We start from the raw sequence: 26,614 nt of genomic DNA on the forward strand, positions 1-26,614 counted from the left end.
GGGTTCCAGCTGTCCCTATCGCCATGCTCTCCTTCCTCCTCGCTCGGGGAGAAAACAGAGTCATTTTTCCTTTTCCTCAAGTCCAGCTCCTGGTAGCACTGAGGGGAAAGGGGTGCAGCCGATGCACCAGTCTCCTCTTCCCCCTCACCCACCAGCTGTTGCAGATCCTCCGTGACGGACTGGATGGAGGAGAGGAGGGCATCTGTAGCACTTGCAGAGTCTGAGAAAAGCAGCTCCGCTGAATCCTGGGTATCGTCGCTGGACCCGCTCCACCGGTGGGGGCCCCACAATGGCCCTCGTTCTGAGGAGCAGGAGTGGGGGAGGGGTCCTCACTGTTCTCTGGGGTTTTCAAACCCTCGTGCTTGTCTGGTGCAGTCTGCGGTTGTGGGAGCGTAGTGGATTTCTCTTCCACCGGCCCCGGAGCCACAGCAGGACTGATCCTGGCTGGAGGCTGAGACTCTTTGTTCAACAAGGGTTCTTTGTTTGACTTGTTGTTTGCTTTGGCTTTTCGGGCCGGTTTGGCTGAAACAAGCACTGCCTCATCCTTTCTCATTTTGAGTTTATTGGCGTAGGCGTGAGGGCAGTTCTTAAAAACGTGTCCTTCCGAGCCACATAAATTGCACTTTGGCAGCATTGAACAGTCAGAGGCTAAATGTCCCTGTTTGCCACAGGTCTTGCAGCATTTCACAGTGCAGGACGATGCCAGGTGTCCCACAGCACCACAGCGCCGACGCACCTTTGGTTGTCCCACATAAAAAACATAGCCATTGCAGGCGCCCAGCCGGATTGTAGAGGGCAGGTGCCTTAAGCCTCCATTTACATTGTCCGGTAGCAAGCGAACCTCGAATTTCCTTGCTCCTGTTTTTATACCATCAACATCTCTAACCTCAGTTCCATGGTGGACTGTGCAGTACTGCTTAAGCCAGGTGTGAATGTCCTCCGTCTTTGCCATTTCCGAGAACATAACAACATGCACCGTTTTCCTCTCTCTCTGTGTCAGAGGCTGCAAGTTGATCTTCTCAAGGGCAGGAACTTTCCCTCTTTTTGCCTCAAACACATCCACACATTGTTCAAACAGAGAATAGGTAGCAAAAACAACCTCAAATGCTTTCTGACCTGGGAGAGCGAAGATGAAATCCAAGTGCCGAGGTTCAAAGCCAAGTTCCTTCTGTAACACTTTTCTGCCTAACTGCATACGATCCATGAAGAGGTCATCCAAAAGCTCAAAACGTACAGCATTCTTGCGGGATCCAAAGGTTGCCATCTCAAACTGCAAAACAAACACTGCTTCCAGAAAACAAGAAAACAATCCAACTACACCAACTACAGGCTGATCAAGGTATCTCCCCTGCCAGGTAAGCCGAAAGCCGCAGGCGATGAGCCCGGAGCTGAACGGGCCCCACTGGCTCGTTTGTAAGGCCAGGTGCATTGCCAACCACGACCGGCAGGGCAGAGGGCTTGAAGGCGGCCTGGGCTCCTGCAGCTGTCCAGCCACGCACTCTGGTTTCTCTTCATCTCGTACAAATCTTTTGCCTTTTACTAAAGATTTCCATGGAGAGGAGCATGAATGAGTTCCATACAATTTTTGTGCTTCCCTGCCTTCGGGTGGGGTGCAGCTGGGCTGGTCAAAGAGAGAAAACAAAACCGCTCACAATCGCTCTTACAATGCAGTAAGTAGCACAGGCTACTTAGGGAGTAGGCTGATGTGTTTAAAAACAACCAGCGCCAGGCAGGAGTCAAACCTCCAAACTCCTAATCCATAGTCAGACACATTATCCATTGCACCACTGACCCTGGTGTGACATTGCAGGACTGTAACCCAGTGAGCTTAGCACTGCAACTAGTAAAATATTACCCCCGGTCCATTCTTTTCCAAAAGTGAGAAACACCTGTTTTCTACATTTTGTCTGTTTTAAAATCATATCTCTTTAAACCAAACCAAGAGTTTGTCTTTTGCACTGATATTCTGATTCATTTCGATTTCAAAGAAAAAAAAACATTACCTTCCAAAGCATCATAAAATTGTCCCTTCCTCCAGACTCTACTTCTCTCTTGTAGTAGTACAGCAGACCTTTCCAGGTGAGCAGATCACAGAGTCCGAAATGAGCTTCCTCCATCAAGCAAAGTACCTGAACATGACTCTGTCATCATAAAAGCGCCCCTGTAATAAAGAAATTAAATCCGAAATCAAGAGGGCAGTTGCCTACTGAAGTTCAAGAAGTCATAAATTTTAACCTAGCAACACATTAAAGGCTGCATCTATACAAGTACGATTCTAGAAATGCTCACCAGATTACGTTTTAAGAAAGAACTGCGCCTCAGGTTCCGCCGAGATCTTAACTCGGATGGCAGGATTCAGAGTCTGGAGTGTGGAATGATGGCGCACGGAGGGTCCACATACTGTGGATCCCTCAGTGATCTTCCGCGTGTTCAAACCGCCAGCGTGTGACTCCCCTGTCCCCGTGACCTCATTGCTCTGCTCTCGCCTCTGTGCAGCTGTGCCCGACTCATGGTAAAGTGGAAAAAAATATGCCCTCAACGTGAGATTTACTCTGGAGTGAGGATAGTTGTTACCTTCTTATCGTTGAAACGGATGTATGTGATATGGCGACTAGGTTCTTCTCCATTAGCAGGCTTAAGGTTAAAGAAAAAAACATTGCTGACTTCTTTTTTTTTTGCCAGCCGCGAGCGCTGATTAGCGAGGTTTGTATTTCATATTTTGCAAGTTGCATCCATTTTAAGAAAAACAAGTCGTTCAAGACAGGAAATGAATACTTGCATTTAATTAAGTCTAGACGTATGCGGTTGTCCATAATGACCAGTTCTGTTCGAGAACACAGAACAAAAAAAGGCACCACTGGGATTCAGACCCAGGATCTCTTGTTTACTAAACAGGCGCTTTAACCAACTAAGCCACGGCGCCCTGGGAGTGCTGTCTTTTTGCAGCCACTTGGACACACCACTCAGACACATCTGCATTCGGTGTGTGCTCCGCCTGCTCGCTGAGTAAGTTGCCACCTTTACATACAATAGCAACATCGACACCAAGAGAAAGGATGACAAATGGCTTTTATCTGGAACTTTTCATGTCCAAGGAGCTCAATGTGCTTTCTGTGTACAACAGGGCCACTGAACTCCACACTGGCCACTGAACCACAGTAGTGGCTTGCTGGCTTGACATCTCCCAAGGAAAATGTTGAAATCGCATGTGGAACAGGAAAATGACCCTCGAGTATGAGGGAAAAAAAAGAAAAAGATCAACTGGAGTGCGCCAACCCATGTCAGGACAGCCCAGTTTTGTTGACGAGGTGGCCGAGTGGTTAAGGCGATGGACTGCTAATCCATTGTGCTCTGCACACATGGGGTCGAGTCCCATCCTTGTCGCTCTCCTTGTCTGACACTTGTGCCCGTTCGGTGTTGGCCCTCCTGTTCTTTGCTCCGGTACTAGAGCCGTACATTTTCTAGCGGTGGCTGAACATGGTATAGTAGCCTAACGTCGGTATCGAGCAGTGACAGTAACAGTATTTACATGCCCGTGCTGCCAAGTGGCTCTGGGTTGATACCGCGTTTTCACTTACTTGCAACGCAAACGGAGAAAGCGATTTTTGACAGTCTCTCGAGAGACTGCACTAGGTGTTTAGGGATAGACTTTGTCAGTTCCCCCTGGGATGATGGCCTCTCAAATAGTTTGTGATTCCTCTAGACGTTTATACAGTAGAAGCCTGCTTCGTGGCTTAAATCCAAGCTAATGTAACGAGTTAGAGGTCTGATGCAGAACTGCGAATTCAATGAACGGGAACAGTACAGTACATTGCACTGTATGTGTGAGGAAAGCTGCCCCCTTCTGTCCTTGTCGACCGAACAGAGGACTGTAAAGGATACCGCCAAGAAACTTTAGGATGCTGGTTGGAATACAGCTCCAAAGAAGCCCCTTTGGGTGTTATGTCATCAAAAAGTAAGAACAGCGACTCTCCCTTTGATCAAATGCGCAACAGAGCTGTTTTCCGTGGAGCAGGTTTCAGACCCGTAGACCTGTTTTATTTGTAGGGCAGGGCGCATTCCCAAATGCGAATCTCCTGTTTTAGAAATGCTTTGGGCGGCGTGAAGTGAAAATAAGAAATGGACTCCAGATGCACATGGAAGCAATCAAGTGTTTCATCCGAGCTGTTTCAAAGACTGCTCAAGAGCTTTCCTTTCACAGAGGCACAACGATTAATGATGGGGGTGCACCCTTCAATGCACCTTACGACTCTAGGGAGTGATTGAGACGATTCGTAGCGTGTGCTAATTTCCCTCTATTTCCCGTGTTGCAGTGGTAGGATGACGTAAATTCCTGCTTCGACACGTAATGGCATTATAATCAAGTGCAAGAGCTGAGGGCTTTAGTTTTGTTTCGTTTTCCATGGCGTTTGTAAGCACGCAAATCAAAGGCAATTCCTGTGTCTAACAGGAATGTAAATGCTTTTGAAAGTGCAGTGTGGTGCAGCTTGTAAAATCCTTATCCACATTTGTGGTTTGTTGCTGTTTTTTTTGTCTGCCAAAACTGCATTTTGACATCCGGACGGGGAGACTTTATCATTTGAACGTGAAGCCAGCCTTAAACCCTCTGAGGCGTGTCTGTCTGCCGGCACGTATTTTGTCAAAGGTATTTATTTTTTTTTAACGGAGAGCGACTTTGAAAAGGTTTCCGCAGCCACGTCGCACTCCGTGTTAGATTAAAGGAGGAATGCGGCGATGGCGAACTCGCTGTAGTCGTGGCCGAGTGGTTAAGGCGATGGACTCGAAATCCGTTGGGGACTCCCCGCGCAGGTTTGAATCCTGCCGACTATGGCGTCTGCCGCACGTCTCCTTATGCCTGCGCGGCAAAGGCGAAGTGCCGCTTCTCCTTTCCTGGTACTATAAAAACGCTAAATCGCTTGGCCCCGCTGCCATGGAAATGAGTTCTTCAGATAACCACACATCTTGCGTTCGCACCTCTGGTGTTGTACTTATGCCTTTGAAAACCTAATGAATAAAACTGAAAGAACCGACACAATATATAGGTGCTCGTAAAGCACGCATTAAAGAACTGTTAACAGCAAGGGTTTCAGTGGGTTAACTGAGGAGAAGGCGTGATCGCTAATTGTTGACATTGTATTTGGTGTTAGAAACATTCTTACTGTGCATGACGTGGAACAAATGTAGCCACAGAAATTGCATCACGCTTTCATGTATGCTATTGCAGACACCAACGTTGCCTAGATAGAAAACCGAAATAGCCGTGGGTTTGCTTGCTGGTCTGAAGGATCTCTCTTCAAATCTCTATCATTTGTCAATGGAAGTAAAAGGCGCTGCAATCTCATACGTTCAGAATTAAACCCGCAGCTGTTGTTCGACTTTATTTCTTGACTAATTACAACTTAGTGTCGCAAGAGCAGTTACATAAACTTGTCTGGTATATTTGAACACAAATGCCGTTCTTCAATTAAAACTAACAGTACATTGTCAGGGACATTCAGTTCTATACAAACAAGAGACAGACAAGAGAATATTTCTACCTTTCATGTGGACTACGTGTTGACTTAATGATCGGAATAATTGAAAAGTTCGGGTTCATAGCCGATGCAGTGCGTGCTAATTAGAACAACAGCAACGCTGAGCTCTCAGCACCGTACTGAGCCCAGGTGATTTCCTAAAGCTGTCAGGTGCAGTTCATTTACATGAAGGAAATCTCTTACTGAGTACGATTACAATGCAGTAAGTAGCACAGACTACTTAGGGGAGTAGCCCGATGCGTTTAAAAACGACCCGAGCCAGGCAGGAGTCAAACTTACAATCTCCTGATTCGTAGTCAAACGCGTTATCTATTGCGCCACTGGCCATCGTGTGACATTGCAGGACTGCAACCCGGTGAGCTCAGCACTGCAACTAGTAAACTATTACCCCCGGTCCATTCTTTTCCAAAAGTGAGAAACACCTGTTTTCTACATTTTGTCTGTTTTAAAACCATATTTCTTTAAACCAAACCAAGAGTTTGTCTTTTGCACTGATATTCTGATTCATTTCGATTTCAAAGAAAAAAAAACCTACCTTCCAAAGCATCATAAAATTGTCCCTTCTTCCAGACTCTACTTCTCTCTTTTAGTAGTACAGCAGACCTTTCCAGGTGAGCAGATCACAGAGTCCGAAATGAGCTTCCTCCATCAAGCAAAGTACCTGAACATGACTCTGTCTTCATAAAAGCGCCCCTGTAATAAAGAAATTGAATCTGAAATCAAGAGGGCAGTTACCTACTGAAATACAAGAAGTCATCAATTTTAACCTAGCAACACATTAAAGGCTGCATCTATACAAGTACGATTCTAGAAATGCTCACCAGATTACGTTTTAAGAAGGAACTGCGCCTCAGGTTCCGCCGAGATCTTAACTCGGATGGCAGGATTCAGAGTCCGGAGTGCGGACTGATGGCGCACGGAGGGTCCATATACTGTGGATCCCTCAGTGATCTTCCGCGTATTCAAACCGCCAGCATGTGACTCCCCTGTCCCAGTGACCTCATTGCTCTGCTCTCTCCTCTGTGCAGCCGAGCCCGATTCACGGTAAAGTGAAAAAAAAGATGCCTTCAACGTGAGATTTACTCTGGAGCAAGGATAGATGTTACCTTTTTATCATTGAACAGGATGTATGTGATGTGGCGACTAGGTTCAATTTTGTATCCTCTTTAAAAGATTAAGAACTGAGGTGAGCGTGATTTACCACCCTTTCAGCTAAGAACCCGACGTGCGCACCGTTTAAGCTGCATAGACTCGGTTGTTTAACTCTTCTCCATTAGCAGGGTTAAGGTTAAAGAAAAAAAACATTGCTGACTTCTTTTTTTTTTTGCCAGCCGCTAGCACTGATTAGCAAGGTTTGTATTTCATGTTTTGCAAGTTGCATCCATTTTAAGAAAAACAAGTCGCGTTAAAGACAGGAAATGAATACTTGCATTTAATTAGGTCTAGCTGTAGGCGGTTGTCCATAATGACCAGTTCTGTTCGAGAACACAGAACAAAAAAGGCACCGCTGGGATTCGGACCCAGGATCTCCTGTTTACTAGACAGGCGCTTTAACCAACTAAGCCACGGCGCCCTGGGAGTGCTGTCGTTTTGCAGCCACTTGGACACACCACTCAGACACATCTGCATTCGGTGTGTGCTCCGCCTGTTCGCTGAGCAAGTTGCCACCTTTACATACAATAGCAACATCGACACCAAGAGAAAGGATGACAAATGGCTTTTATCTGGAACTTTTCATGTCCAAGGAGCTCAATGTGCATTCTGTGTACAACAGGGCCACTGAACTCCACAATGGCCACTGAACCAGTGGCTTGCTGGCTTGACATCTCCCAAGGAAAATGTTGAAATCGCATGTGGAACAGGAAAATGACCCTCGAGTACGAGGGAAAAAAAAGAAAAAGATCATCTGGAGCGCTGCAACCCATGTCTGGACAGCCCAGTTTCCTAGACGAGGTGGCCGAGTGGTTAAGGCAATGGACTGCTAATCCATTGTACTCTGCACGCATGGGTTCGAGTCCCATTCTCGTCACTCTCCATGTGTGCCCGTGTGCCTTTGGCCCTCCTGTTGTTTGCTCCAGTACTAGAGCCGTACATTTCCTAGTGGTGGCTGAACATGGTATAGTAGGCTAACGTCAGTATCGAGCAGTGACAGTAACAGTATTTACGTGCCGCTGCTGCCAAGTGGCTCTGGTTTGAGACCGCGTTTTCACTTACTTGCAACGCAAACGGAGAAAGCGATTTTTGACAGTCTCTCGAGAGATTGCGCTAGGTGTTTAGGGATAGACTTTGTCAGTTCCCCCTGGGATGATGGCCTCTCAAATAGTTTGTGATTTCTCTAGACGTTTATACACTAGAAGCCTGCTTCATGGCTTAAATCCAAGCTAAGGAAACGAGTTAGAGGTCTGATGCAGAACTGCGAATTCAATGAACGGGAACACTACAGTACATTGCACTGTGTGTGTGAGGAAAGCTGCCCCCTTCTGTCCCTTGTCGACCGAACAGAGGACTGTAAAGGATACCGCCAAGAAACTTTAGGATGCTGGTTGGAATCCAGCTCCAAAGAAGCCCCTTTGGGTGTTATGTCATCAAAAAGTAAGAACAGCGAATCTCCCTTTGATCAAAAGCGCAACAGAACTGTTTTCCGTGGAGCAGGTTTCAGACCCGTAGACCTGTTTTATTCGTAGGGCAGGGCGCATTCCCAAACACGAATCTCCTGTTTTAGAAATGCTTTGGGCGGCGTGAAGTGAAAATAAGAAATGGGCTCCAGATGCACATGGAAGCAATCAAGTGTTTCATCCGAGCTGTTTCAAAGACTGCTCAAGAGCTTTCCTTTCACAGAGGCGCAACGATTAATGATGGGTGTGCACCCTTCAATGCGCCTTACGACTCTAGGGAGTGATTGAGACATACGTAGCGTGTGCTCATTTCCCTCTATTCCCCGTATTGCAGTGGTAGGATGACATAAATTCCTGCTTCGACACGTAACGGCATTATAATCAAGTGCAGGAGCTGAGGGCTTTAGTTTTGTTTCGTTTTCCATGGCGTTCGTAAGTGCGCAAATCAAAGGCAATTCCTGCGTCTAACAGGAATGTAAATGCTTTGGAAAGTGCAGTGTGGTGCAGCTTGTAAAATCCTTGTCCACATTTGTGGTTTGTTGATGTTTTTTCTGTCTGCCAAAGTTCCATTTTGACATCCGGACGGGGAGACTTTATCATTTGAACGTGAAGCCAGCCTTAAACCCTCTGAGGCATGTCTGTCTGCCGGCACTTATTTTGTCAAAGGTATTTATTTTTTTTTAACGGAGAGCGACTTTGAAAAAGTTTCCGCAGCCACCTCGCACTCTGTGTTAGATTATTGGAGGAATGCGGCGGGGGTGAGCTTGCTGTAGTCATGGCCGTGTGGTTAAGGCGATGGACTTGAAATCCGTTGCGAACTCCCTGCGCAGGTTTGAATCCTGCCGACTATGGCGTTTGCAACACGTATCCTTGTGCCTCCGCGGCAAAGGTGAAGTGCCGCTTCTCCATTCCTGGTACTATAAATACGCTAAATCACTTGGCCTTGCTGCCATGGAAATGAGTTCTTCAGATAACCACACATCTTGCTTTCGCGCCTCTGGTGCTCTACTTATGCCTTTGAAAACCTAATGAATAAAGCTGAAAGAACTGACACAATATGTAGGTGCTCTTAAAGCACGCAGTAAAGAACTGTTAACAGCAAGGGTTTCAGTGGGTTAACTGAGGAGAAGGCGTGATCGCTAATTGTTGACTTTTTATTTGGTGTTAGAAACACTCTTACTGTGCATGACGTGCAACAAATGTAGCCACAGAAATTGCATCACGCTTTCATGTATGCTATTGCAGACACCAACGTTGCCTAGATAGAAAACCGAAATAGCCGTGGGTTTGCTTGCTGGTCTGAAGGATCTCTCTTCGAATCGCTATCATTTGTCAATGGAAGTAAAAGGCGCTGCACAGAGAGGACCACTGTCGTGAGGCCGGCTAGCTCAGTTGGTTAGAGCATGGTGCTAATAACGCCAAAGTCGCGGGTTCGAGCCCCTTACTGGCCAGGTCCTTTTCTCCTCTCTTACCAAAGCTGTTAGGTTCCTTTCCGTGGTGAGATGGGTTGTCATGCAATGCTGCCACATAGTGCCGACAGGCAATTAATATACAAAAATGAAGAGAGTTAAAGCAGCTGGAGAGGTTCTCTTACAACTTTTGAGCTGACACAGTTTTGGAACTGCACTGTACCTATATGGTACGCTGCACTGTACCATATAGGCAGCCAAGAGTCTCCAAAACAAAACAGAATTGACAGTCATATAATGTCCATTAACCCCGGTTTTAAACGCAGCATCATGTCTGCCATCATAAGAATATGAGTCCAATATTTTAGAATATAGTCAGAATGACTTCTAACCTTACCTGTGGTCTCTTTAATCCCTATTGCTCAATGCATGGTGTACGTACTGCATACATGTGTCTTGAGAATGAGGAATGGGCCCCTGAGACAGTCATTTGCCTGTTTCACAAATGATCGTATTTTACTAGAGATTCTGTTTGGGATTCAGATGTGCATTCGGACAGCAATCCCTTTCAAGAAATGATACGTTCTGGATGAGGTCAAAGGTGCTGGAACACTGTATTTAGGATGTGTTTGCAGTGATTGTGTGTCTCCTGCTTCAACGCAGTGATGTATAGATGTGCTCCTGTAATTTATTGGTACAAGCCCAGGGCAGTAAGCAGTCTGAGGATTTATTTCCAGACGGCATAGAACAGTGAAGCAGTGAAGTAGTGCAACACACTGGATCATTATATTATTAGATTCTATTCTACTTAAATTATTACATTATACACAACTTGAGTTCATTTTAAAAATTAAAAGGTAATAAAAGGAATGCATTTTCATGAGAAAGATAATACCGATATGCATGTGATAATCTTCCTTATATCATGTCGTGCATCATTTGGACACTTTGTGGGCTTGAAATACAAAGGAAATCATGTTCTATGGTACAAGACAAATACAAAACTTAAGCTTTTATTTTAATTAGATTTGTTTATTAAGCATAAGCAATCATTTATTACATTAATATATGTGAAAATGACATTTTAGCACCATAATATTACATACAGGTCTCTAGCTTCAACACAGTGATATATATATATATGCTCAGTGATTTATTGGTACATGCCCAGGTCAATAATCAGAATGAGGATTTATTTCCATACGGGCTACAGGTAGTGTTGTGAAATACTTCAACACACTGGATCGCAGATTTAGACCCCCTGCACTCTTACTCCTTAAAAACCAAGGAAATGAAGATATGTAGCAATCACATTGTAACAGGGGTGACAGTGACTTAATGCTTATACTAGTGGACTTCTGGTACCTTTAGGGTACGGTGTTCCCTGAAGGGCTCTCAAACCCCGCATTTCAGATGCCTAGCTGTATCGCTGATGTGTTGCACCTCAGAATCACTTTTAAACCTTACCTCTGGTATCTTTAATCCCTATTGTTCAACGCATGGTGAAAGTATTGCATAAATGTGTCTGAAAATGAGCAATGGGCATCTGAGAGACTCATTTGCCTGTTTCACAAATGATCATATTTGACTAGAGATTCTGTTTGGGATTCAGTTGTGCATTCTGACAGCAATCTCTTTCAAAAAATGATTTTACCTAATCGCGACTTTGCCCTTCTTGCCTCTTTGGACAATATCTCCATCTTGTGGTCGTTGTTGGTAATGTCTAGACAATATCTCCATCTTGTGGTCGTTGTTGGTAATGTTTTCTTATGCTCTTTTTTTATTTCAATTCTCTATTAGTTGATTCTAGAATCTCGACAATAGAGTTGAAAACATCAGTTTTATAGCAGACAATATGACATTATTTATAGTCCAATTAGAAATGTATTACCCTGTTTTTAACATAATAACAAATTAAAATTGATTAAAACTAAGTTTGGAACACCAGGGAACATAAAAAATGATTTTTAGGAAAACCATGAGGTTCTCTGTGTCCGATGCCTGCAAGGGGAGAAAGCTAGAATCCTTTGATTTTTCAAAATTTGAAAATAAACATTATATAACAACAGCTTTCATTCCTAGGAGTGAAAAACAACCATTTTTGAAGACATATTAGTTTCTAAAATACTACAATAAAGTTAAAAACATCCATTTTATATTACATTATTTTTTGTGAAATAATTAAATTGGCTTATTTCTCTCGCATTAAATTGGCTACAAATGCAAGAATTCAACCAGATATTCTTGTAAAATGTATACTGTTGCATTGCAGTTAGTTAATGTAGTTAGTCCATAATCAGCAATCTAAACTTTATTGTTAAGCTTTAATGATTGATGTTGTACCAGTAACCTTTAGAAATACTATAGTACTTCACAAATGCTTTGTGTGTTTGGAAATCTTTTGAGTAAAAGCCTTATAAAAATAGGTTTAGTTTTTACAGGACATCACAAAGAAATAGGATGGTATAATTCTTATAATTGCTTAGTGATTGTATTTGGAAGATTATGCACTAAACAGACTTCAGGGATGCCAGTGGATCATTGTGCTATTTGGAATTATTCCAAAAATCAAGTGACCTCTTTGCTGTAGTATTTTTAGTATTATTTATTTAGTATTAATAAAGAATAGATTTATTAAAGTCATGCGATGTGCAAGCGGGATATGTAAAATAATTGAAAATAAAGTTTTTTATTATTGTTATAGAGAAACATGATCAGATTTTCCCTGGTTCAGAAAAAAGACGATTAAAATCTGTAATCTTTCCACTTGTATGTCATCAGACATTAACGAGTACAACCCCCCTCTCTGCCGGAGTGCTGGCTGTGACGAATTAAACCAATTTCACAGGTATTTTCAAAGTAGGAAGTACAGTGTTAACTAGTAGATGGCCTCCTCAATGAAATCGCTTCAACATGCTAATGCGTTGGTGTAACAGTCCGGGCGTGGCAAGCTTCCAATGTCAACTCGACTCGATTGGAAGACAATGAACGTATTTTAGCCCTAAATGAATTAATAGCAAACATGGTTTACATAAAAGACATTTTTCCAAGAAAGTTTATAATAATACGATCTATAGTTGAAATCTGAGCCTAAATATAAAGAAAAAAACATTTTCAGAGAGCAATCACGCTGTGTTTATGTAGAAAAAGCGATTAGGTTTATGAGCAATCTAATTACCTATTCGCTTAAAACGCTATATAAAATAAAGTTTATTTAAAGATGAATGATAAGTGTCGCAGTTTAAATAATTTTCGTAGTAGGGCTTGGACAGATTCCAAGTGCATTTTTGCAATTTACGTTGCATTGTCCAATGTGATGTTGTAATACAGTTTAGAATACAGTAAGTCTAAACTGTATCAGCTTTATTTATGGGTTGCAATTTAGAAAAAGTCAAAAACCGCACTCAAAATGCAATTTAGAGCTTTCTGGCAAGAGGAGACACCCAAATTATAATGTAACATGCCACTGTTTGTGCATGAACAAAGTTATACTGCAATTTTCCTTAGATACGCGATTAAAAAAAATATTTTTTTTGAATCCCCGGCCGAACACATTCCATAAGAATCAGCGCTTTTATACAGTATATCGCCTTTAAACACATATATTTAAACACGCGTTTACGATTTAAATCAAAACGCGATTCAAATCAATATAAATGTTTATTTTGTAACGCATAGGTGACTATTCATTGTTATTAAAAAGACGTAAATTCGATCATGTTGTGATATTTAGAAATATAAATTTGTTTTGATGCGAGTGAGGTTTTATTTAATCTCTGACCAAGGGAAATGTTTCATTTTTTCAAAGAAATGTTTGTTAAAAATTAAAGTCATAGTTCCATGAGATTCAACCACAGACCATGTGACATAGGAGTCAGGAACCTAACCCACAGCACCACCAGCGCAGACACATGCTGAGGGCTGAAAAAGCACTACAGAAACATTATCGACTATAAAATAATGTAATTAGGCACAGAAGAAGTTTACAGCACAGTACAATAATAAATGCTGACCATGACTTTAGAAGCATAAATTACCTTACACTCAATTTAAACACAAGCTGTCTTTAGCCCTCTAAGCTGGTTCATACAGAAATGTAGAGAACCAGGCTCAGAACACACAGCTTCATTAGCGAATACATATGCAGAACAACTAGAGAAGATGTTTTACAGAGGATGGATTTTTAGAAACATCCCATCAGTGACATCACTGAAGTCAACTCCTAGGTAACTGTCGTGTGGATAGTTTCACAAGAATCAGACAAAGGTTTAAGCATCGCTTATTTTAGATAAAACTGCAAAAAAACAACAACAACCCATAATGTACTTCTTTGCGGCTCTGTTTGCCCAAATCATATATTCACAACGTGAAATTAGAAAATAATATTACATAACCAAAAACCGCAATATGGAAACAGAACCTGTGTAATTGTTGACAGATGATGTACTCGTAACATTTTTACAAGACGAACTACAACATTTAAAAAATGACTTGTATGTACTTGATATCTCTAATCAATCCACTGCACTGCATTAAAACAAAACGAAAACTAAAACGCCCTGGGCATACCGTTTCGCGCTTCTTATCAGTTGCTCAAAAGCAATTTGACCGTATGAAATGCATAATATAAACCTAGAAACATATACGTGAGGAGTATTTACGTAGTATCGGTGTCAAGACATACCTCTCAAATACTGTAAATCAAGTTAAAAATATCTCAAGACCGATTCTGGTCATAATGAAACCATGTTTCGTGTATGTTTTCTTTAAAGTACCGAGACCAGCCATATACTGTATGTTTATGTTCCAAAATTAATATCGTTTATGGCCTTCACACGTGTTGCAGTATGCTCCTATTCTTTTTATGCTCAGGCACTAAGATTTCCCTTCAGTGGTAAAATTCCATATAAATATTCAATACTTAAACGGGCACAGTTAAGACATTAAATATACATATACATATACATATACAAACTGTATACAGTACAGTTTGCATACGGTAATATGTTTATGTTCCTAAATCAACCTCTTTTATGAGCATGTGAAAGGCATGGTGAATCGATTCTCAAAAATTACTGTACTTTGCATGATTGGAAAAAAATGCGTGATTGCGAAATGCTGTGGTGTTACTTTTACAAAGACGGTCAATGAAAAAAATAATGTGGACCAGGGCAATACTTTGAGTTTACAGCTTGTCCAAGTTCATTTATTATTAATACTATTAGTAATATCTTCATTAAAGACTTTGATGGCTACAGCTCAAACATGAGAAGTTGAGCTTTATTAGCTCCACCTTGCGGAAATTCCGGATACTATTATTTTGCTAGCGGTATTTACCGGTAACTCGCGGTATTTACCGGTAACTTGTGGTAGACTGCGTACAGCGTACGCCCGCGCATTTTGAATGGCTGCATCTGTAGCAATCATATTGTAGCAGACACTCAATTGCCTGTTTCACAAATGATCATATTTTACTAGAGATTCTGTTTGGGATACGGATGTGCATTCTGACAGCAATCTCTTACAAAAAATGATTTTACCTTATCGCAGCTTTGCCCTTCTTGCCTCTTTGGACAATATCTCCATCTTGTGGTCGTTGTTGGTAATGTCTAGACAATATCTCCATCTTGTGGTCGTTGTTGGTAATGTCTTCTTATAGATAGATACTTTGTTGATCCCGTGAGGGAAATTGCAGTGCAACAGCAGCTTAACACACACAATACAGCCACAGTGTAACAATTATATAATAATAGTACAATACTGTATATATACTGTATATATATATGAAACAGAAATAGAAACAGAAACAGGAATCGCTTACTACCTGGAGAATCTCTGTAGGAATATCTAGCATTTATCAATGGAAATAAAAGCTGCTTTAATACAGTGCATGTTCAAACTCAAACCCTCAGCTGCTGTTCTTGTTTGTTTTGGGACAAATTGCAACTGAGCATCGCATGAGCCGTTACGTACCCTTATCTGTTAGGGAATTTCAAGGGAGGAGTTAGGTCAGAATGGGTAGGCTGCAAAACAACAGGTAAAGATTTATTCCAAGATGAAACTTTGTGGCGGTTTTCTTATCTTTTCAGCATGGACTAAACTTTTACGTGTTCCTTATATGCTATATATGTATATATTAGCATCAATGTCGTTCTTAAAAACTAACATTAAATTGTCAGGGACATTCAGCTATATACAAAGACGAGACAGACAAAGTAATAATTTTATATTAACGTGGCCTACATATTGACGCAATGATCGAACTAAGTGACGTGTTCTGATTCAGATCCCCTGCAGTTCATGCCAATTAGAACAATAGCAATGCTGAGTCCTCCCCACCCTACTGAGCACAAATTCAGCTGCTCTCCAGTTCTGTTCTGCATATTTTATCACTGCAATTGAGCTCGGAGCTGGAGATGATCTCCATACAGTTCTGTGTTAACTAGCCCGCACTTGCGTGCTAATTTACGGGTTGTGGCAGATGCTTTTCTATAGTTCATATACATGACGGCAACCTGTTACCGAGGAACCTGAGAGGTTTAAAAGCCTCACGAACCAGGCAGGACTCGAACCTACAATCTTCTGATCCGAAGTCAGACGCGTAATCCATTACGCCACTGGCCCATAGAACATGCGCTTGCACTCCACCACAGAGAGCTCTACACTGCTACCAGTAGTACACTTCCCCATCTAAATTTTCACAGCAAGAAACTTGTGTTTCCTACTATTTTTATCAGGTTTAAAATATCATCTCCTTAACACAGAAAAAGTGTTGGTGTGTCGTGCTGAAATTCTGATTGATTTTGAATTCAAAGAAAAAAGGTTTTCTTCCAAAACACCGTGAAATTGTCACATCTTGCAGACAATAGGTGTATTCCATGTTGAAAAGAGAAGAAAGAAAACCATGGAGCCTTTTACAGGTGTGAGGCTTCTTCAGGTGTGAGAAGACCTCACGGCCGAAACGCTGTGTTTCCGTTCTTCTCTTTTCAGCATGCAATAAACCTATTACTTGTTCCTTTGCAGCCGAGGCATGCTGACGTAGCTACCCAGCTGAACATCTTGCAGACTCTACAGTACTTCTCTCCTGTAGAAGTAAAGCAGGGCTTGCTGGGTGAGCTTTTGCTCCGGTAAATTAGGTCACGTGTCATGTTAAATCACTTCTTCTAAACACAACATTTGCTGGTGCTAGCTTTCCCCATGAAAAGAGACATTTCCCTTACAGTACATGACATATCGTTTTTATTCTATCAATAAGTATAGAAATAAAACAAAAGAAAAAATGTTGTCGCCAAAGAATGCACAGCTCTGTCGCCTTGGGGAGGTGTCAAGGGCATTGAGCTCCTTGGACATGAGAAGTGCCAGATAAATGCCATTTCTCATCATTTCTCTTGGCGTCAGTTCTGCTATTAAATGGGACGGAGGCAACGGGCTCAGAGAGCAGGTTAAGTGCACACCGAACGCAGATGTGTCCAAGTGTCTGTAAAAGCGCGGTGCTCTGCTGGCGCTGTTCCCTAGTGGCTTAAAGTGCCTGCCTAGTAAGCAGGCGATCCTGGGTCTGAATACCAGCGGTGCCTCTCTCCGTGTTTTGTTGTGCCGCATGTCTCATTTCAGACAAACATGTACAGCTTCGTTCAGTTTAATGCAAGAATTCATTTCCTTTCTGGAATAACTTGTTTTTGAAGAAATCCATACAGCTTGTGAAAGATGAAATCCATTTCTTGGTTGTCAGTGGAAAAAGATTGCCGGCTGCAAGAAGCGCAAGTGATTGTTTTCTTTGACCATAAACCTGCAAATGTAGGGCGCACAAAAGACTGTCAGACTCTGTGGTGCTGAAAAGTTGGTGGTTCAAGCCCCTCCAGTATGCGTGTCTCAGTTTTTCCAATGTAAACATCACCATTGCTAAAGAAGATGGCGCAGAAGGCTCCACAGCCGAAACGTTGTGCTTCTTTTCTTCTCTTTTCAGCATGGAGTAAACCTTTGCTTTATCCTTTGCAGCCTAAGCATGCTGACACAGCTACCTTTCTCTTAACACGCCTCAATCATTATTCACCAAAACGATCAGCAGAATAAGTCGCCTTTGTGGTGATGTCACTCCTCTGCTTCACAAATGTCCTTAGTGACGGGCCATTTCTTTCTGCCATTTTTCCGGAGCGGTTATTGATTGCTCCATCATTTCCCTCTTACTTTCCATCACTAGATTGAAAAAAAAAACAGAAACAGGCTGACAGGACGACAATCAAATTGCAAAAACTCATCAAAGCACTCGATAGAGTATTTGAATCCACAAGTAGCTACGAGCAACTTTGTCCTGGCTTGCATGAAAGTCGGAAAATGTCAAAAAGAAAAAGATGGTGGCTTTTTCATATCTGTTCTTTTATTTTTAGTTCGTTGGCTCTTCTGTCCATTGTCCTCCTGCCTGGCTCTTGACCTGTGACTGTCTGAACGCACACATTAGACTTTCAGGCGGGGGATTTGTCCTGAGCCTCTGTGAAAGACCCACCCACCCCCATAAATAACTGCTCTAGAAACACATGAATGCAAAACTAAACCACAGCTTAAAGAGGAGCTTGTCATGACCGCCAGGCAGTTAAGACCAACTCTTAAGCAATCTAAACAGCACCAGCAGCGGGTGATTATTAACAAACGCCGCCGCACGAGTTAAACCACCTGCACACACTCCACCGTGCGGTACGCAGTGCTATTTTTACCATCTTTACCTGCTTCCCACTGGTATTGAGTCTACTCCTTGAGAGCTCTACCTGGCGTTTCTGCCTTTTCGACTTTGGACCTCGCCTCTCACCTCGGACTGTTTGCCACCAGTGTTCTCCCTGGATTACGACTTACCTTACGCCTCTTGACCACGAAACAAAGCAAAGCAGAGCAAAACAAAATGAACAAACGAAAACACTCACGTCCCGCACTTGCATATAACGCCGTTACGTGCCCAAGCGGTGTTGTACGTCATCCTAGCACTGCACCCCGGGGCGTACGGTATATGGGAACGAGCACACGCCACGAATCGTCTCGAATCACTCCCTACAGCTGTAAGGCACCTTGAAGCATGCACCCCCAACATTCTTCTTTGCGCATCTGTGAAAGGTAAACTCTTGAGCAAACTCTGAACCAGCTCTAAGGAAACTAATCCGATTAGACGTTACTTTGACTAATCTTTTAAGGGACCCTTGTTAATTGGAGAAATCAATGATTTCGAATGAATTCTGTATGCGTTAAAAGACAGCTATACACAGAAAACATGCAGGACACTTCTCATGATGTTTCCCGAGCCGAAACAGTGCGTTTTTCCAAGCCATCTGACAAAGCCCGCCCACTGAAAACTGCAGCAAATCGTGTAAAGACGTTCAACTTTGTAACTACTGCACGCACAGGAAGCAGAATAAATTCCTCTTTTCAAACTGTCAAAGGTTTGCTTTGCGAACACTGCAGGACATCGCACAATCTCTTTTGAACGGGGACAAACGATTTCTTATGGGGCACAGTAAGTACAGACGTTTAAAAAGCTCCACTCATGCCGACGATGCAGCATGAAGAAGCGCAACCTAACGTTTGCATTCCTAGCAAATTCCTTTTATTTTTTGATAAATAAAGACAGTCTTGTTTAACAAACAACACACACAATATTTTACATTGTCAATTCAATTCAAATCAATGTATTTCTATATAGCGCCTTTCACAACAAGGTTGTCCCAAGGCACTTAACAATGCAAGTTGTTAAGAGCCTTGTGTCTAATATGCCGCCTAGGTTACGTGCTGTCTCTTTGAGGCAAATGTTTAAATCCTCTGAGTTAAGTGCTGAAGTTATAGTAGTCCTATCAGTATTGTTGCCTCCGATCAACAGATCCTCATTTTTCTCAGAGTTGAGTAACAAAAAGTTTTCACACATCCAAGTATTTCCTTCCTTAATGCATTTAACTAAACTGATAATAGAAGAGTTGTCGTTTGGTGTAAACAAAATGTTTATTTGAGTGTCATCAGCATATGAATGAAAGTTCATATTATTTTTTCATATTATCCTACCTAGCAGCAGCATGTAGAGAGAGAGAGCAATATTGGTCCCAGCACTGATCTTCTGGTACCCCAAATTGAACTGGTGACATTGATGAAGCAGTACAATTATTAGATATTTGAACATAATGAAAACGATGAGTTAAATGTGAAGTAAACCACTGAAGGACGGTTCCAGATAAGCCAACCTCAAACTCAAGCCTGTGTAACAAAACAGAGAGGTCAACCGTGTCAAAGGCAGCTCTAAGATCTAGAAGCACAAGCACTGTTGCATTCCCCGCATCAGTAGCTAAGAGAATATAATTTACGACTCTTGTTAATGCAGTTTCAGAAACCAGACTGAAATTTCTCAAGTATATTATTTGAATCCAGATACGATTGACGTTGGGCAACAACTATTCTCCCAAGACTTTTAGATTGAAATGGGACCTTTGAGACAGGCCTGTAGTTGTTAAGAACTTGTGGATCCAAATTTGACTTCTTAAGGAGCGGTCTAACAACCGCTACCTTAAATTGATCAGGTACAACGCCTGACGCATGCGATGCATTCATCATACTAATTATAGGTCCTGCCAGTCCTTCGAGGGAATCTTTGACTAGCTGAGTGGGGATGGGATCTAGCGAACAGGTGGTTGACTTTTTCTTACGTCTGTGTTCATGAGTCCACCATAAGAAAAAATCTGAACAGGAGTGGTGATCATGCGAGGTCACCATGGAGGAAACCACTGCTCTCCCCCCAAAAAAAACCACCACTGCCCCTCTCAAGTTTGCTAAAGACCACATGGATGTTCCACAGCAACTCCTGGAACAATGTTCTGTGGACAGACGTGACAAAAGTTGAACTTGTTGGTAAATGTGCACAGCGTTATGTTTGGAGATAACAAAACACTGCATACCAACTCCAAAACCTCATCCCACCTGGGAAGCATGGCGGAGGCTGTACGGCTTGCAATCATCGAGGGACCGATGAATTCCAAGATGTATCAGGAAAATCTACAGCAGAATGTCAGGGTGTCTGCCTGTGATCTAAAACTCGAAAGACGCTGGGTCATGCAGCATGACAAAAACAAAGGAGTACATCAACAACAGAGTGGCTGAAACAAAAGAAATTCCGTATTTTGGGATGGCCAAGTAAGAGTCCTGACCCCAATCCCATTGAAGTGCTGTGGCGTGATCTGAAGCAGGCCGTTCAGTGCAAGACATCCCAAAAATATACATGAACTGAAACAGTTTTTCATAGAGGAATAGGCCAAAATACCTCCTAACCGCTGCTCAGGTCTGACCAGACGCTACAGAAAGTGGGGGTTGAGGTTTTTGTCATAAAGGAGGTTCCACTAGCTCCTTAATATAAGGGTTCACGTACTTTTTCCATCAATGACCTTGATTGTTTAAACCATTTGGTCAATAAAGAAACAGCAATGTCAAATGTTGGGCGTGTGTTGTTTGTTAAATCAGACTCTCTTTATTAATTATTATGACTTAGATAAAGATAAGATCACATGTTAGGAGCCATTCATGCAGAAATCCACATCATTCCGAAGGGCTGTTTACAAAAGTTTTTCTCCCAACTGTATGTGAGAGAAAAGCAGAGACGCTCACTGAGTAAGGTGGGGTTGCAGCTTTGCAAATCACAAGGACATTTGTACGCTCAAAATGGGACAGGAGCACCCCAGATGGGACTCAAACCCACAATCCCTGGCTTAGGAGGCCAGTGTCTTATCCATTAGGCCACTGGGGCACACTGGGTTGGGTCGATCATGCTGATGAAGAGCCAGTTTTTTTTTTCCTTTGCTTTTACAAAGGGATCCCCAAAATTAGGAAAGTTAGGCAGCAGAAGGTTTACTGTGACCTGAGAAGGACCGGCATCCAATCACGGTGGTACACACAGACACGCTCTCACTCATCTGAGCTACACGGCTACCAAGATGATCTCAGGTGCGCCGAGCTGGTACGGAACATATTGAACTGATCGACGGCGAATTGTCTCTCAGACAGGCTTTTCACCTCTGAGCTCCCTGACTGACAGTAATCAGCTAGGTAGTGAAACAGTCAGCTGCTTCTAAGCCTTAAACAGCTGCATCTCGGCGCTTCCACAGACAGATGATTTGAAAGCCAAACATCGCCCATTGGGAACACCTTACTATCACTAGTTTAAGAGACTCTTAAGGTCTTGCAGAGGTGCCTGTCTAATAGCATGCGCTTTGCAAGCTATAGGTGTTTAGGCTGAGGCAGAATGCCTGTTAACAAAATGTTTTTCTAAAGGGGCCTCGCACTCTTTTCCAAGCAATGGTCACCATCCCCACCGAGTGTCACAATGCAGTCATGTCCTAGGACATCACCTGTTAGTCTCCATTTGTCTGCCACCAACACTTTAGGTTACAGGGTCACAACCGCACCCCAAAGACCAGAGGAGCCGTTGGCGTTCTGGCGGCGCAGATTGGGCTGAAGGTGGGGCGCTTGAATCTCGCTGTTGGAGGCCGTCTGAAACTGACCCAAGCCTTTCCCTTGAATTAAATGTAAATAAGAAATGAACCCCAGATGCACATTGAATCAATCACGTGTTGATTTTGAGCCGTTTCAGAGACTGCTCCAGAGTTTACCTTGCACAGATGCGCAAAGATTAATGATGGGGGTGCACGCTTCCAGGCGTCTTACAACTGTAGGGACTGTTTAGAGACAATTCGTAGATTGTGCTCATTTCCCTCTATTCCCCGTGTTGCAGTGGTAGGATGACGTAAATTCCTGCTTCGACACGTAACGGCATTATAATCAAGTGCAGGAGCTGAGGGCTTTAGTTTTGTTTCGTTTTCCATGGCGTTCGTAAGCGCGCAAATCAAAGGCAATTCCTGCGTCTAACACGAATGTAAATGCTTTTGAAAGTGCAGTGTGGTGCAGCTTGTAAAATCCTTTTCCACATTTGTGGTTTGTTGATGTTTTTTCTGTCTGCCAAAGTTGCATTTTGACATCCGGACTGGGGGACTTTATCATTTGAACGTGAAGCCAGCCTTAAACCCTCTGAGGCGTGTCTGTCTGCCGGCACGAATCTTGTGAAAGGTTTTTTTTTTAACGGAGAGCGACTTTAAAAAGGTTTCCGCAGCCACCTCGCACTCCGTGTTAGATTATAGGACGAATGCGGCGGCAGCGAGCTCGCTTTTGTCATGGCCGAGTGGTTAAGGCGATGGACTCGAAATGCGTTGGGGACTCCCCGCGCAGGTTCGGAACTTGCCGACTCCTGCGTCTGCCGCACGTCGCCTTGTGCCTGCGCGGCAAAGGCAAAGTGCCGCTTCTCCTTTCCCGGTACTATAAAAACGCTAAATCGCTTGGACCCGCTGCCATGGAAAGCAGTTCTTCAGATTACCATACATTCTGCGTTCGCACCTCTGGTGCTCTACTTATGCCTTTGAAAACCTAATGAATAAAGCTGAAAGAACCGACACGATATGTAGGTGCTCGTAAAGCACGCAGTAAAGAACTGTTAACAGCAAGGGTTTCAGTGGGTTAACTGAGGAGAAGGCGTGATCGCTAATTGTTGACTTTTTATTTGGTGTTAGAAACACTCTTACTGTGCATGACGTGCAACAAATGTAGCCACAGAAATTGCATCAGGCTTTCATGTATGCTATTGCAGACACCAACGTTGCCTAGATAGAAAACCGAAATAGCCGTGGGTTTGCTTGCTGGTCTGAAGGATCTCTCTTCGAATCTCTATCATTTGTCAATGGAAGTAAAAGGCGCTGCAATCTGATACGTTCAGAATCAAACCCGCAGCTGTTGTTCGACTTTATTTCTTGACTAATTACAACTGTGTCGCATGAGCAGTTACGTAAACTTGTCTGGTATATTTGAACACAAATGCCGTTCTTCAATTAAAACTAACAGTACATTGTCAGGGACATTCAGTTCTATACAAACAAGAGACAGACAAGAGAATATTTCTACCGTTCATGTGGACTACGTGTTGACTTACTGATCGGAATAATTGAAAAGTTCGGGTTCATAGCCGATGCAGTGCGTGCTAATTAGAACAACAGCAACGATGAGCTCTCAGCACCGTACTGAGCCCAGGTGTTTTTCTAAAGCTGTCAGGTGCAGTTCATTTACATGAAGGAAATCTCTTACTGGGTACGATTACAATACAGTAAGTAGCACAGGCTACTTAGGGAGTAGCCTGATGCGTTTAAAAATGACCCGAGCCAGGCAGAAGTCGAACCTACAATCTCCTGATCCGTAGTCAGACGTGTTATCCATTGCACCACTGACCCTGGTGCAACACTGCAGGACTGCAACCCGGTGAGCTCAGCACTGCAACTAGTAAAATACCCCCGGTCCATTCTTTTCCAAAAGTGAGAAACACCTGTTTTCTACATTTTGTCTGTTTTAAAACCATATCTCTTTAAACCAAACCAAGAGTTTGTCTTTTGCTCTGATATTCTGATTCATTTCGATTTCAAAGAAAAAAAAAACTACCTTCCAAAGCATCATAAAATTATCCCTTCTTCCAGACTCTACTTCTCTCTTGTAGTAGTACAGCAGACCTTTCCAGGTGAGCAGATCACAGAGTCTGAAATGAGCTTCCTCCATCAAGCAAAGTACCTGAACATGACTCTGTCATCATAAAAGCGCCCCTGTAATAAAGAAATTCAATCTGAAATCAAGAGGGCAGTTGCCTACTGAAATACAAGAAGTCATCAATTTTAACCTAGCAACACATTAAAGGCTGCATCTATACAAGTACGATTCTAGAAATGCTCACCAGATTACGTTTTAAGAAGGAACTGCGCTTCAGGTTCTGCCGAGATCTTAACTCGGATGGCAGGATTCAGAGTCCGGAGTGTGGACTGATGGCGAACGGAGGGTCCATATACTGTGGATCCCTCAGTGATCTTCCGCGTGTTCAAACAGCCAGCGTGTGACTCCCCTGTCCCCGTGACCTCATTGCTCTGCTCTCTCCTCTGTGCAGCCGAGCCCGATTCACGGTAAAGTGAAAAAAAATATGCCCTCAACGTGAGATTTACTCTGGAGCGAGGATAGATGTTACCTTTTTATCATTGAACAGGATGTATGTGATGTGGCGACTAGGTTCAATTTTGTATCCTCTTTAAAAGATTAAGGACTGGGGTGAGCGTGATTTACCACCCTTTCAGCTAAGAACCCGACGTGCGCACCGTTTAAGCTGCATAGACTCGGTCGTTTAACTCTTCTCCATTAGCAGGGTTAAGGTTAAAGAAAAAAAACATTGCTGACTTCTTTTTTTTTTGCCAGCCGCTAGCACTGATTAGCAAGGTTTGTATTTCATGTTTTGCAAGTTGCATCCATTTTAAGAAAAACAAGTCGTGTTAAAGACAGGAAATGAATACTTGCATTTAATTAAGTCTAGCCGTAGGCGGTTATCCACTGGGATTCAGACCCAGGGCCTCCTGTTTACTAGACAGGCGCTTTAACCAACTAAGCCACAGCGCCCCGGGAGTGCTGTCCTTTTGCAGCCACTTGGACACACCACTCAGACACATCTGCATTCGGTGTGTGCTCCGCCTGCTCGCTGAGCAAGTTGCCACCTTTACATACAATAGCAACATCGACACCAAGAGAAAGGATGACAAATGGCTTTTATCTGGAACTTTTCATGTCCAAGGAGCTCAATGTGCTTTCTGTGTACAACAGGGCCACTGAACTCCACGCTGGCCACTGAACCACAGCAGTGGCTTGCTGGCTTGACATCTCCCAAGGAAAATGTTGAAATCGCATGTGGAACAGGAAAATGACCCTCGAGTACGAGGGAAAAAAAAGAAAAAGATCATCTGGAGCGCGCCAACCCAGTTGGGACAGCCCAGTTTTGTTGACAAGGTGGACGAGTGGTTAAGGCGATGGATTGCTAATCCATTGTGCTTTGCACGCATGGGTTCAAATCCCATCCTTGTTGGTTTCCATGTCTGTTTCCATTCTGTTTTTGATCCCTATTGCTCAATGCACAGTGAAAGCATTGCATACATGTGTCTGACAATGAGAAATGGGCCCCTGAGACAGTCATTTGCCTGTTTCACAAATGATCGTATTTTACTAGAGATTCTGTTTGGGATTCAGATGTGCATTCGGACAGCAATCCCTTTCAAGAAATGATACGTTCTGGATGAGGTCAAAGGTGCATCATTTGGACACTTTGTGGGCTTGAAATACAAAGAAAATCATGTTCTATGGTACAAGATAAATACAAAACTTAAGCTTTTATTATAATTAGATTTGTTTATAAAGCATAAGCAATCATTTATTACATATGTAATATATGTAAAAATAACATTTTAGCATCATACGTTTAGTATATTTAGTCCCTAATGCTGAAAGAAATGATCATAGAACATGACTTCTAACCTTACCTGCGGTGTTTTTGATCCCTATTGCTCAATGCACAGTGAAAGCATTGCATACATGTGTCTGACAATGAGAAATGGGCCCCTGAGACAGTCATTTGCCTGTTTCACAAATGATCGTATTTTACTAGAGATTCTGTTTGGGATTCAGATGTGCATTCGGACAGCAATCCCTTTCAAGAAATGATACGTTCTGGATGAGGTCAAAGGTGCTGGAACACTGTATTTTTGGATGTGTTTGCAGTTATTCTGTGTTTCTAGCTTCAACCCAGTGATATATATATATATGCTCACTGATTTTTTGGTACATGCCCAGGGCAATAATCATTATGAGGATTTATTTCCATATGTGCTAGAGGTAGTGTTGTGAAATTCTTCAACACACTGGATCGCAGGTTTAAACCTGCACTCTTACTCCTTAAATACCAACAAATGCAGATATGTAGCAATCATATTGTAGCTGACACTCATTTGCCTGTTTCACAAATGATCATATTTTACTAGAGATTCTGTTTGGGATACGGATGTGCATTCTGACAACAATCTCTTTCAAAAAATGATTTTACCTTATCGCAGCTTTGCCCTTCTTGCCTCTTTGGAAAATATCTCCATCTTGTGGTCGTTGTTGGTAATGTCTAGACAATATCTCCATCTTGTGGTCGTTGTTG

General features: G+C 42.8%; 5 non-coding genes across 5 annotated transcripts; 3 read left to right on the forward strand and 2 right to left on the reverse strand.

Annotated features, from left to right (window-relative positions):
• Nucleotides 1-1,495: 1,495 nt before the first annotated feature.
• LOC138229563 (U5 spliceosomal RNA) lies at nt 1,496-1,612 on the forward strand. Its single transcript, XR_011185973.1, has one exon. It is a non-coding gene; the product is annotated as a U5 spliceosomal RNA (small nuclear RNA).
• Nucleotides 1,613-4,748: 3,136 nt separating this feature from the next.
• trnas-cga (transfer RNA serine (anticodon CGA)) lies at nt 4,749-4,830 on the forward strand. The gene has a single exon. It is a non-coding gene; the product is annotated as a tRNA-Ser (tRNA).
• A 2,203-nt stretch (nt 4,831-7,033) lies between these two features.
• trnat-agu (transfer RNA threonine (anticodon AGU)) lies at nt 7,034-7,107 on the reverse strand. The gene has a single exon. It is a non-coding gene; the product is annotated as a tRNA-Thr (tRNA).
• A 374-nt stretch (nt 7,108-7,481) lies between these two features.
• Nucleotides 7,482-7,563, forward strand: trnas-gcu (transfer RNA serine (anticodon GCU)). The gene has a single exon. It is a non-coding gene; the product is annotated as a tRNA-Ser (tRNA).
• An 8,546-nt stretch (nt 7,564-16,109) lies between these two features.
• trnar-ucg (transfer RNA arginine (anticodon UCG)) lies at nt 16,110-16,182 on the reverse strand. The gene has a single exon. It is a non-coding gene; the product is annotated as a tRNA-Arg (tRNA).
• Nucleotides 16,183-26,614: the final 10,432 nt, after the last annotated feature.

This window comes from Lepisosteus oculatus, unplaced genomic scaffold (assembly GCF_040954835.1).
Source record: "Lepisosteus oculatus isolate fLepOcu1 unplaced genomic scaffold, fLepOcu1.hap2 HAP2_SCAFFOLD_45, whole genome shotgun sequence".
NCBI classification, from domain to species: domain Eukaryota; kingdom Metazoa; phylum Chordata; class Actinopteri; order Semionotiformes; family Lepisosteidae; genus Lepisosteus; species Lepisosteus oculatus.